This window comes from Puma concolor, chromosome D3 (genome assembly GCF_028749965.1).
Source record: "Puma concolor isolate L17-30 chromosome D3, mPumCon1.1.hap2, whole genome shotgun sequence".
NCBI lineage: Eukaryota > Metazoa > Chordata > Mammalia > Carnivora > Felidae > Puma > Puma concolor.
Genome location: NC_141678.1, coordinates 92,599,138 through 92,612,861, shown reverse-complemented (window position 1 = coordinate 92,612,861; position 13,724 = coordinate 92,599,138). Strand labels below are relative to the sequence as shown.

General features: G+C 48.8%; 1 long non-coding RNA gene across 5 annotated transcripts in view; it reads right to left on the bottom strand.

Moving 5' to 3' along the window:
• The window catches only part of LOC147575708 (uncharacterized), a 37,127-nt gene that overhangs the window by 15,317 nt on the left and 8,086 nt on the right, over positions 1 to 13,724 (bottom strand). For 3 of the 5 annotated variants that reach the window (XR_015242673.1, XR_015242670.1, XR_015242674.1), the window contains exon 3: positions 9,925 to 12,578. The exons of 1 other annotated variant lie outside the window; for it this stretch is intronic. This is a non-coding gene — a long non-coding RNA (uncharacterized LOC147575708). Of the gene's footprint in view, positions 1 to 9,924; positions 12,579 to 13,724 lie in introns of those variants that run through there. One more of the 5 variants, XR_015242672.1, reaches the window with a different exon arrangement.

Below are 13,724 nucleotides of genomic sequence, written 5' to 3'. Positions count from 1 at the left end.
AATTTTTGAAGTATTTCCAAATTGATTTAAGAACAACTTTTCACATTGAAAGAATTACAGGTTAAGTTTCTTAAATTTCTAAGAATTGAATGTATATAATCACTTATTTATCTATGAACCAATCAGAATAGGCCTTCATGCAGAGACTTTATAATCTAATTTGGTAATACCATCTGGAGGTAAAAAACACCAACATTTACACAATGAGAAACAAAGACCTTTCTTTTTTTTTAATTTTTTTTAACATTTACTTAATTTTGAGAGGCAGAGACAGAGCAGGAGCAGGGGAGGAGCAGAGAGAGAGGAAGACACAGAATCGGAAGCAGGCTCCAGGCTCTGAGCTGTCAGCACAGAGCCCGACGCGCGACTTGAACTCATGAGCTGTGAGATCATGACCTGAGCCAAAGTCAGATGCTTAACCGACTGAGCCACCCACGTTCCCCAAAACAAAGGCCTTTCTGACTGCGGTCTACACACACAGAGGGAAAGCTGACAGCTCCCATTCTAAAATTTCAACCATGGATCAAGCATAAACACAGAAACACAACTTGCCACTTCCCAGTGGGCACGATGACACTGAACTAATTTGAACAGAAAAACAAAAACAAAAGCGAAGACAAGAGAGCAACAGACCAGATTCTCTGGCTCCATATAACAGAGACAATCTCTCCATAAACCACTAATCCATTCACAGAGCTCGCCAAATGGACAGATCATGAAGCCAAAAGAAGTCGGCATCCGTAAGGGGGTGAAAATTCCAAGGAGTAAAACCCATCACTGCTCAAGGACAGAGCACAGAGGGCCAGAGGGCCTCCTTTCCCGGGTGGAGACAATGGAAATCCCAAGACAGTTAAGGAGATGACTTTCTTCTGCCAATTCTAATAGAGATTGTGCAGTAATGAGGGACGTTTCAAGCAAGAGGGAGACACCGTGGAGTTTCGGGAGATGAGAGAATCAGGGAGCAAGGCAGAGGGGGTCTTACCTCAGAATACGTCATCAGTCACCGCCCAGAAGGCCAGAGCTGGGGGGTTCGTGCCCATCTCTGGTACCTAGGAGAGCAGGGCCCGAGGACGAGTGAGGTGGAGGGAAGAAAACAATTCAGGGGGTACACAGCGCTCAGACGTGTCCACTGCCACGGGGAGGCCTGACTCACACTGGGCAGAACCGCGGAGGCTTTATCTGGAAAACCAGCTTCATGCAAAGCTAGGGCTCCCCAGTCATCACCGTGCGTAACTCAGCTTTTCCCCTAGCCTTTCAAAGTCTGGAATCGGAGACGCTACACCGTCCTTACATATTTCCAATATTTATGATGCAAAGGAATTTAACAAGTTTTTCACCAGGAACCAATATTTATAAGTAAATTTCAAGGTTTTGGCCAGTCTCGTGTAAATAAAAATTGGACTTAGTGTCATGAGTTCCACAATTTTTCAAGTCCATTCTGTTCATACCCCTCAGTTTTTAATCACCGATTCTGGCCAAAATGCTAAGCAACAGTCAACAATTCACACGAGGCATTAATTTCTGTGGTGTTTGGACAGGACTTACGGTCTGTTGTTTCTCAGTAAAGAACATCCTGGAAAGGCATCCAAAAATCCATCACGTATTCATAATCCTGCTAGTTTTTTACTTTATAAGGAGTCACAGCATTAAAGAAAAATAACGTGGAACATTTACATTTGCATTTTTAAAAGCCCTGCCTGAGGAGAGGAAGCATTTTTCTCGCATAACCGTAATTATACAACAAAAAAAGAAAGTGGTGATCACAACCTTGCATTTAGACACTGCCTTCCTCCGAACTGAAAAGTCACGGGAATTCGGAGCTGAAAAGGAGCTTGCAGAGAGAAAATCAAGTTCAAAGGTATCACGTGCGATGGGGAACCGAGGCCCAGACAAACATTAAGTGACTTGTAAGGGTAGACTTCACGGGGTGATCTTGGGAGGGTCTGACGTAGATGAACTTTCTAAAGTCTTTGCACGGGGATGCGTATAATTATGCCATGAATGTCGCCAGCTAGTCTGGGTGATGGGGAAGGGAGTCAGGAGAGGTGGACAGCATGGCCCCACGTGGCCTCTCTCCTCGGGGCTGTGGCTGGCTCTGAGCTGGCACTCAGTGTCCCGCGAATTGACCTTTCTTCCCAAAGCCATTCTCGTAGTCACTGTAGGATGTGAAAACGTGAGAACAGCTAGTCTGTGCGTCTTCACTGATCACCATTTATACAGAATCAAAGAGTATCGACAGATATCTCGATGTCCGAATAACACTTCCTCGAAAAATTCAAGATCCTCCTGGACGACCTCCGTGAGCCCAGCTGCCAACAAACGCTCCAACACAGGACAGATACGCGGAAGCACCACGTATCAGTCTTCATTTCCAAACTCCAAGCTTCATTTCCAAACTCACGTCGAGAGCCCGGGGAGCAGATAATACCATGTGGGGCAGGTTTCCCAGGGGATCACAGCTTCAGTGATTTCAGAAATCAGAAAGAGGGTTGGCACAGAGCTCCTGCCACAGGAGTGAAGCTATGGATGTGTGTGAGCTCCCAGGAGAGAAACTTAGAGAAGGAACTTCCAGAGGCCTTGGGTTCTCCTGTGCCAGGCTTCTTGCTGAGCCTCAAGTGTTACTAAATTTAGAAAGGAGATGGGGAAATTAGGACAACAGACAAAAGTCCTAAAATGTCTTTTTCAAAGTTTTGTTAATGTTTATTCATTTTTGAGAGAGAGAGACAGAGAGACAGGGTGTGAGCAGGAGAGGGGCAGAGAGAGAGGGAGACACAGAATCGGAAGCAGTCTCCAGGCTCCAAGCCATCAGCACAGAGCCCGATGCGGGGCTCGAACCCACAAACTGTGGGATCATGACCTCAGCCGAAGTGGGACGCTTAACTGACTGAGCCACTCAGGCGCCCCCTAAAATATGTCTTGATTGAAGAGTATTTGAATTTCAAAAGCCAATTCTGTCTACGTCCTCTTCCAGGAAAATGGAGTAGGACTTCTACCTCCCCCCACAGACTAGTACAACGATAAATCCCGGACAGAAGTCACATTCAATAAAACCAGAAAGCTTCTGACCCACGGGGAGAAGCGGCATACTGGCCGCGGACAGTGGACAGCATGGCGGTGAGCTCCCTGCGGTCTCTTGTTGCCCTCATGAATTCCAGGCTTTGAACAGAAGAAGCCACAACCAAGAAACCTGGTAACAAGTGCTCAGAGGAAACACACTAAGACATAATGGCAGAAAAGTAGCAGCCAACAAAAGAGATCCACCAGGAAGAAGCTGAACAGAAGAAGGCTGGTTAACTATCCATCCGAAATGAAACGTATTTTAAACGCATATCCCAGGGCGCGCAGGCAGAGGCTCTGAAGCCGAGGGCCCACTGCGCGACCTTGGGTGCAAGGCTTTGCTTTGCTCTGTGTGCCTCAGTTTGCTCATCAGCAAACGGAGATAAAGAAGTGGTTTCCTGCTCTCTGGGCGTCTGTGTCTGTGACCAAAGTCTCCTCCTCGTAAGGACACCGGTCACTGCTGGTAGGGCCCCCCCCAATCCATCATGACCTCATTCTAACTCAACTCATTACATCTGCAAAAACCCTACTTCCAAAGAAGATGACATTCAGAGATTCTAGGTGAATACGGATCTTTGGAGAACACTGTTCCACCCTGTATGGGGCCGTCCCACAAAATAACTGGACAGTCCCATCAAAAGCCTCAAGCTCATGGCTGAAGAGACAGACGCTGACCCTGTCTTAGGTTAGACAGGCAGAAGGAACGACTGCTAACTCAGCGCGGAATCCTGGGCCAGCGATTGGTGTGAACATAGGACATCAGAGGGACAAGCGGGAAATGCACACCAGGTCTGGAGAGCACTTAACAGCGTTGGTTTCCATGAGTGTAGTCTGGCCACGTCTGTCGCTGACATTAGCTGGAGCGGAGTGACGGATATACGAGAGAACTGTCTACAGAGAGGTTCACAACATTCTGTGGGTCTCAAACGTATTTTAAGTGAGAGGTTTTAAAAATGAGTATGTCTGCGGGAGATTGAAACTGCATGCCTGAGAAGCTTTAACGCAATGGACACACACTTCCAACGGTCAGGCAGTGCAGGCCGGAAACGGTTATGAAAATCACCCACGTGCCGGATCACACAGCAACTCTCAGCAGAGACCCAAGAACTGGAATCAAAGCAAGCACGTCCACAAGGCAGTCACGTTACAAATGACTAACAAAAAGGTGGCTACGACCCACCCCACACCCATCTGGAAATGAATCACGCACGGAAGCACGCGTTTTCCCGCGCACACGAATAAGGGTCAGAGAACAAATCACGAAGGGAATTTTTAAATAGTTGAAATGAGCAAACATGAAATCATTTATGAGATAAGGCTAGGATGGACAGACACCTATCGACTTCATTGCATATATCACCAAAAAAAAAAAAAAAAGACCAAAAAGGAAGAAGCTAAGTGTCCAATCAAGAAGGTTGATTAAGTGTAAGGGTCCGCCGGTGGCTCAGTAGGTTAAGTATCTGACCGGCCCATGTCACGATCTCGCAGTTTGTGGGTTCGAGCCCCGCATCAGGCTCTGTGCTGACGGGTCAGAGCCTGGAACCTGCTTCGGATTCTGTGTCGTCCTCTCTCTCTGCCCCTCCCCTGCTTGTACTCTCTCTCTCAAAAATAAATAAACATTAAAAACAAAGAAGGTTGATTAAGTATAAAAACGCCCAATGAGCACAGACATATATGAGAATGTTTACCGCAGGAAACTCTTTAATATTAAAATGTAGACACAACCTAACAGCCCTCAGAAGGGAGACGAAAGCCTAGGATTCATTTACACAAGAGCATCGACAGCGGCTGTTGAAATGAGTGAACTACAGCAACAGGTACGTTGCAGATAAATCTGAAAACCAAAATGTGAAATGAAAAAGCAAGCTGTGTAAAGATGCAATGTGGTCTAATACCACTTATGTGTTTTATTTTTTTCATTTTTTATTTTAATTTTTTATTTTTTGAAATTCATTGTCAAACTGGTTTCCATACAACACCCAGTGCTCATCCCAACAGGTGCCCTCCTCAATGCCCATCACCCACTTTCCCCTCCCTGCCACCCCCCATCAACCCTCAGTTTCTTCTCAGTTTTTAAGAGTCTCTTATGGTTTGGCTCCCTCCCTAACTTTTTTTTCCCCTTCCCGTCCCCCATGGTCTTCTGTTAAGTTTCTCAGGATCCACATAAGAGTGAAAAGATATGGTATCTGTCTTTCTCTGTATGACTTATTTTACTTAGCATAACACTCTCCAGTTCCATCTGTGTTGCTACAAAAGCCAGATTTCATTCTTTCTCATTGCCAAGTAATATTCCATTGTGTATATAAACCACAATTTCTTTAGTCACTTATGTGTTTTAAACGCACAAAATATCTGAGAAATGAAAACCATGTGAGGTTTGCCTCCCCGTGTCAGGAAGGCACCAAAGCGGGCACGAGAATGACGCCCATGAACCTGAGAGAGGCAGGGATAGAAAAGAGAGGAAGGAGCTTCAGCTTCACCTGTGTCGTCACAGGTTCCAGCAAGAATGGAGACACCTGAAGCAAATCCCCCATGCTGCTCACGTCTGTCATCCTCATGGGGCGCCTGTGGGTCTGTAGTACTTGCTCCTTTTCAGTATGTTCAAAACCCTTCATAATCAAGGGGTGCCTGGGTGGCTCAGGTGGTGGAGCGTGCGACTCTTGATTTCAGCTCAGGTCATGATCTCACGGTTTGTGGGTCCGAGCCCCGCTGTCAGTGTGGAACCTGCTCGTGATTCTCTCTCTCCCTCTCTCTGACCCTCCCCCACCCATGCTCTCTCTCAAAATAAAACATCATAAAAAAAATCCTTCATAATTAAAACAAAGCAAACCACTGGGTCAATATTTGTGGTGATCATTTTAAATCTCTGTCAATTATCAAAGCATTACTTCCCAATCCTGAAAATGGAACATACGTCTTTATATGTTGGCCAGGAGTCAAGTTCCCAGAATCAAACTGAACTTCAGTGTGACTTATCTGAGCAAAGGTTAGGCTTTCAAAAAGCTCTTTCACCCGATGTGACATCCCGGGGCCATGTGGGCTGCCGTCCAAGCCAACATCGGCTCGCATTGAATACGTCTCCTGAAAAGAAACACAAAGTGCCACCACCACTCTTGTCCTCGGACGCACGCAACGACCTGCAGGAGTCCCCCTGTGGGCTGGGCTCTGAGCCGGCCCCCAGTGGGCGTGTTCTCCCGGGAACAAGCGCCCAACACGAGTCCTCACCCCTCCCGGAGCGGACGCGGGAGCTTGGCCAGTTCACACCGCTTGCCCTGCTAGGGTCTCACCAGTGGCAAGAGATGCCCTCTCCAGTGTTTTTGTGTTGTAGTTTTCTTTCCACTGGCACTAACCACACTCCGTGTTTGGTGCTCGATGCCTGTGTGACCTTCCCGGGGCCACCATCACAAAGTACCACGACCTGGGTGGACTTGTGGCCCCACAGTCCTGGAGGGTGTTCGGCCACCCCCACCCCAGCTTTCCGTGGCCACTGGCCCTCCTCGGCGCCCCGTGGCTTGTGGTTGCGTCGCTGTGACCTCTGCCCCTCCCCCGCCACATGCCTCCTCTGTCTGCACTTTATGTCCAAAGTTCCCTCTTACAAGAGCACAGGTCACTGGGGTGTGTCCACCCCGATCAGCCTGACTTCATCTCACATATACAACGTCTGCAGAGACCCTCTTTCCAAATGAGGTCACATTCGCAGATGCCAGAAGTTAGGCGATATTGTTAAAGTGAACTCAACTAATAAAAAGTAGAATGTCTTCTATTTAACAAATATATTAGATTAAAAACAGGTCCCATAGCTCCCGAGTCAAGGGGTCCAGAGGTTCCACTGCCCTGGGACAGAGCTACCCTCTCGGGATGACACACGGGGCCTGGCATGACAGGACCCTCCCTCTTCCTGCCACCCCTCGGCTGTCCCAGCACCCACTCCATCCACCTGGGAAGCTGCACCACCCCCCTACTGCACGTCCTCTGCCCTGCAGACTCCTGCTCATAGTTCGGGCGACTCTAACATCACGAAAGTTGTTTTTAACAAATACGATGGGGTTCATACACCTGTGAAAGGTGTCATCTTTCACAGTCGTCCAGTGGGAAGCTGCACACACAGACCCTGGGCAGTTGCACGCTTCGCTCACTGCTCAAAACGTCCTGAAGCCTCTTCTTCAGAACCACCTTCAAAGACGGCTAAAGACAAAGTCGTCTCCTTGTTACCTCAAAACAGCAGCAACACCTCATCAGTCTTCCCTGTCCCTCAAGAGACAAAGATCTGCCACTCCCAAGAATTGTCACAAGATTACATCTCACAACGAATGAACATCTTCAAAAAGGGCAAAATCCCCCCACAAAGTAAAAAGGCGAAAAGAACCGCTTTTTTCCAACTCCCATCCCATGAGGCTGATTTCCCTAATACAGAATTTTTACAAAGCATTAAGAAAAAGGCTGATAAAAAGGCCAAATGTGCATAGGAAAAGAAAGTAGGGAAAGGCCCTGAGCAGAGAAATCATATAAAATGAACTAATCCCCTGGAAAGAAGTTGATCGCACACAGTAGTCTCTCCACTGGGGGCTGGCTCTGTCCTCCCAGATCCGCACGAGAGGAAGCTTGATAACACTCCATGGGGCCAGTGAGAAGCCAGCACCATCGACGTAACGTCAGGTCACAAGCTGCCCCTGACGCTGAGGGCGGGAGAGACCAGAGAACTGGGTGGGGAACCCCAGATGGGCGGGGGCGGCTGCTGTAAGGGCCAGGGAACCTACCTGGGGGGGGGTTGTCCTGGACCCCAAGGCGAGGAGGTCTCCGACTCAAAGTCTGGAGAGAAGTCTTAGCGGGGCTCAGTCCCATCCAGGTGCCCTCAGTACCATGCTGCTCTCTCAAGGCTGCCCCACCCCCACCCCGGACCAGCTCCTAGTGGTGCCGCAGGATCTGGGAGCCCACAACACGGAGCTTGTCCTGCCCCGGGCCCCCCACTTCCGTGCTGTCCTCTGGGACCCTGTATTTTATGCCACAGACCACATTTCAGCTGGGCTTTCCAAATGATGAGTTATTAACATGCTTTGAGCAATTTCACAGTGTTCTGATTATTTAAAGAATCTCCCTTGGTTACTATAATTTTTACATTGATTTTTAAAATTACACATGTTGCTTTAGTTCCCCGTGTACAGATGCATAAAGCTTTGACAAGCAGAAAGTCTTACTTCATTGTTTATTTGGCTTCTGAACATCGATAAAATAAATGACCGTGGTAATAATCTTTTTATTGATTTCTCACAATGATGGGATTACACCCAAAAAGAGTTTAAAAATTACCCACTAAACAGGACCTCAAGCTTTTTGAATTATACCTGAAGATGCTGAAATATTTTATGACGTGCTACTTTTGTGTGTACAATTCCGACTTTTCGTGATTTTGTGTGTATATTCCAAATTCGATACTGCTAGGCAACACATTCTTACCAACCGTTTTCCAAATACAAAATTACTGGGTCACCTGTGTGGCTCAGTCGGTTAAGCACCAGAGTTTGGCTCAGGTCACGATCTCAGGGTTCATGGGTTTAAGCCCCGCATCAGGCTCTGTGCTGACAGCTCGGAGCCTGGAGCCTGCTTCGGATTCTGTGTCTCCCTCTCTCTGCCCCTCCCCTGCTCATGCTCTGTCTCTCTCTCAAAAACAAATAAACATTAAAAAAAATTCAAATATAAAATCACCAAAGTTTAACTGAAATGTATTGTATCATTTAACAAATATTTATGAAATGTTCATAACATGCGACGCAGATGGAAAACTCTCTTAGACCTACTCTTGAAAATGACAACGAAGAGAGGGGCGCCTAGGTGGCTCAGTCGGTTGAGCGCCGGACTTCAGCTCAGGTCATGATCTCACAGTTCGTGGGTTCGAGCCCCAGGTCGGGCTCTGTGCTGACAGCTCGGAGCCTGGTGCCTGCTTCAGATTCTGTGTCTCCCTCTCTCTCTGCTCCTCCCCTGCTCGTTCTCTCTCTCTGCCTCTCAAAAATAACTAAACATTGAAAAAAAATTTTAAAGAGTTTGTGGAAATGTGTAGAAGGTGTCACATTTCCCCGCCAACATGGTCTCCTACTGTCCCGCTTATGAATTTTTAATGGCCCCCGGTTATCCCCAGTGTAAATCTCAGAGCTCTTGACGTCAGTGACCTCCCCTCTCTTACCCGTCCAGCCTTATTTCATGACACCACCTCCTCCCTTCCACACTCTCCCTCACGTCCAGAACTTTCTACACCCTGTAGTTACTCCTTCCGTCACTAGCACTTAGTGTCGTGTAAGTTGTGCTGAAATACTAACCCTTGTTTCTCACGTCTGTGCGAGCACTTGCAGTCAGGTCTGTTCTGGGTAAAACCAGGAGGAGGGAGAGCTCGCGGCACCCCAGCGCGCACAGCCAGCCCGCCTCCACCGAGGGTCTGCCCCCCAGCCCCCCGGAGCTCTCTCCTCCCCACTCCAGGAACCAGATCAGGGAAGACCCCAAACCGGTCCCTGCGACACGAAAGTAGCTAAGAGCTTCCATTTCATTTGCCGCTCTGGTAGCATGTGCATCCTATCATGAATCAAAGCCTTAAAATCAAGTTATAACGTTATCATGCCAGACTTGCCGTCAGCAGCAGCAGAAAATTGTGTTCGGGGGGAAGGCAGGGGACGACCTTTCAAATGCCTGCAGTTCCAACTGTCTCCTGCCCTCACGTAAGCCTGCCCTTGGCTGCACTCTGCTCGCCGGGCAAGCATTTACCGCACAGACGAGTAAGCCGCGTTTTTCACTCAACTGGCTATTATTGCACCTGCCAAGACAGGACCGCGCAGCTATCCGTCCACACACAGCGCGCATAAATTTCCACAATAAGCCAGAGATGATTAAATAAGTTTTGTAGAACAGCATTTGAAATCTTGCTTTTATCTACATTTTTCACGATGGTCGGCAGAGAACTGATTGCCCCCATCCAAGAAGAGAATAATTCGGCATCTTAAAGAAGTTCAGAGGCGCACATTAGCACAAGAAACACATCGAGCTGCAGCGAGCTGGGCCCACGCGGCCTCGAGGCCGCTTTAAGCACTCTGTCTTTCAGCTCCGCCAAATGCTAGTTTTTCAAAGCATCCAGATGTCTATCCCGAAGGCAATTATTTCCTTAAAGTTCATGAGGAGTTGGAGACAAACAGAAAATACATCTTAACATTTGTCTGTTTATCCCGCGGCCACAGACGTTAAACAGTAAATTCACGACGACTCTAGGCGTTGTGAGGAAAAGGGGGCCCAGGTATAAATTCAGCCAATGACACTAGGACATCCACGTTAGCTGAGAGAGTCCGTACAAATTTGCGAGTTCTCTCAAGAAACACCGCCAATGCCCCCGTGATGGGCACGTTCGCTGTGTCCACTTGCCTGGGCTGTGGTGCCCAGCTGTCCGGTCACATACTAACCTAGATGTTGCCATGCAGATATATCGTAGACATGATTAGTATCTTCAATCGGGTGACAGTAAATAGATGACCCTTGAGAATATGGATGGGACTCATCCAATCAGTCGAAAGCCTTGGGAGCAAACACGGAGGTTTACTGAAGAAGGAATTCTGCCCCAGACTGCAGTATCGGCTTCTGCCTGAGTCCCCAGCCTGCCTGCAGACGACGAGCTCACCGTCTCCGGGGTCTGTGATCCACTCCCTGGGCATCAACCTCGTCATGGGTGGCAGCTGGATCGACCCATACGTAGACATCCACGGCCCATATTGGTTCTGTCTCTCTGGAGAGCCCCGGAGGGAAGCCACCTTCCCCTACCGGAATAGTAATTCATTGATGACCCACATGCGACAGTTTTTGCAAACGTAGAAGCCCTGTGAATACATTTAGATATACTGTCTTAAAGAACAGATTCTTCATGGCATTAGATCGGTTTTTTCAAGCCATACCTGGTGCCCTGAACACATCGGCAGAGTGACTCAACAGGCCAGAAGAGGCAGGAAACCTTCCAAAGGGCTTTATCATTTCCAGGATTCACTTTAAGATCTGATTCCCTGTGACTGGATCGGTCAGAACCATGCAACTGGAACTTACATGTGCACACACGGAACCACGACACCAGGCTAATCTTGAGATGCTTCCCTGCTGCTCCCGAGGTCTAACGAGAGCACACAACTACTACTTAGTCAGCTTAACTGTGCTTTTCTGCCAACTTGATTATTACATATTTGTCTCATTTCACTGCAGTGAAATTCACATGCATGCATGAAAGATCCTCATTAACTCCTGGGAAGAGACCTGCCTGACTGTTTCTCTGTAAGGGTTCATTTAGGAACCCTCTAAATGAAAAGTGGAAATCGCGGGCTATCTCCAAGGGGATCAAGTCTGGTGTCCCGGAAGAGATTGTCACATTAACATAAACTGACACCTGTGACCCGTGGCTTCTCCTCAGCCATATCTCCTCATGGCTCCCTACCTGCACCACGTCGTGCAGTGTGTCAACGTGACATGTTACAAGACGCTGTGAGTCCTGGGTCTCAGTCCGTGGTATCCGTGATTTTATAAAGGCAAGTTTGAATTATACATGGAATTATAAGTAATTCGTTGAAAATGAATGAGGGGACCTTTCTTTCAAAAGATTCCTAGGGCTTTTGGAGAGCCTGGGTGACTCAGTTGCTTAAGCATCCAACTTTTGATTTCGGCTCAGGTCATGATCTTGTGGTGTGTGAGTTCGAGCCCCGCGTCGGGCTCTGCACTGGGTGTGGAGACTGCTTGGGGTTCTCTCCCTCCCTCTCTGCCCCTCCCCTGCCCACGTGTGCACTCTCTCTCTCAAATAAATAAACTTAAAAGGATCTTCTGGTTTTTTTAAGTTCTCTGGAACGCTGGAATTTGGGTGGCTTTTCTCAAAGCCTGGGTCAGGTTTTACTAAGAGTATAAACATAAGCCTGTGCCGTGAAGTCACCGGTATCTAATTCGGATTAATTGATCGTTCCAGCCATATCCATCCCATAATGATGGCCCAAAGCGTCAGGAGTGCATTTACCCGTGGCAGCGTGTGTTTCGTCTGGGATGTTGAGTGGATTAGGTACTTCGGCCAGTGGAGACTTTCTGTTATTATGTGTAACAGGAATGCCACGGTTCCACTGGTCCTTGGAATTTTCCACGGTGCTTCCGTACACATCTTCTCACTTAATACTCACAACCTCCTATAGCTTTACCTTTCAGATGAGCAAAAACACGCGAGTCATCGGCAGGATATGATAACCCGGGGGAGTCAAAAGTGGGACGTGACCCCCGAGGCCGGTGCCCTCTGCGTCCTACCGTGCCGTGTTCTCTGGCCCCGACGCCTTCCCCAGCTCCTCCCCGGACACTTAGCTGCTTCAAACCCACTTGAGGACTCCCGCGTAAGGACGCCTCACGTTCCGAGAGCTCTTCCTTCCCCACGGATGGCCGAGGACCGGTCTGCGCGTAGATAGATGTCTTTATTCCGTTCGGCTTCACGGTGTCACTCTAGTGACCAGCTGTGCTCCAGTATACTCCAGTGATACCTTGACAGCCACGCAGAACAAAGGAGGGTTGATGTAAGAGGCCAGGGGGCCTTTGCGGCAGACTCACACACAAGGAACTGAGTCCCCAGCAAGACCACCAGCCAGTCCCCACACCCCACGGTGAGCAGTGAGGAGGGTGGTTGGTCGGGATCTATGTACTGACACAGAAAAACTAGCTTATGACATTCTGCTCAGTAGGAAAAGCAGATTACAAAACAATAACACAAAATAGCACAAAATAATGGCACGATTACAGTTGTATAAACAGAGAGAGAACGAAAATGTCTGGAAGTGAAAATGCATGCCATGCCCAAGTAATCACTTCTCAGGAGTGTAATCTGGAGCTTTTTATTTTAAAAGCAAAGTGTGTCTGCAGTTTCTAACTTTCAACCGCAAGCAGGTAGTGCTTGAGTAATCGTGTTACCAGTCACTCCTGGCTCAGCGATCACTGTCACACCAAGGGCCCCCTCCCTCCGGCCTCCAGGGGTCAGGGCAGGGAAGGGCAGGGATAGCACTGGGCCCCACACCTAAGCACTGACAGGCGTGAGCACTTGTAACGCCTCTCCTGGTCTGCAAGATAAGCATCTTCACACCCCAGGACCTCGAGTGCACTTTCCGCTCAGCTGAGACACCACCCGCCGATGCTGAGTGGCCCACAGCGGCATTGCCACCGCCCAAGGTCCGGCCTCCGATTACCATCCCAAGGCACACCCCACCGCTTGTAAGGTGTTATTTGCAGACATCTAAGTATATATAAAGATATGGAGAGAAGGGCAGTGGATGGGGGACAGAGAGAACGGGACCAGAACATATTTGGAAAGGCAGGATCGAGCCCCCTAAATTCCCCACTAAATGTTACAAATGCGAGTTCCTTTTCGCCGGTGAGCGGCCTGGTGCGATTGGGGTTTGACGTCGTTCGGCCTCGGAGCAGGTGTGTGTGGGCGCGGGAGAAGCGCCGCGGGGTCTCCCTCGGGCACCACGGCAGCCACTCCTGACGCCCCGAGGTGCGCGGGGGACGCAGGCTCGCACGGGGAGGGGTTTGCGCAGCGCGAGGCTGCAAGGGGAGCAGGTGCCCAGGCCCCGAAGACGGCGGATGCCGCTCTCTCACTTCACCCTGCCATGTCACGTCATCAGCGCTGCATCGAC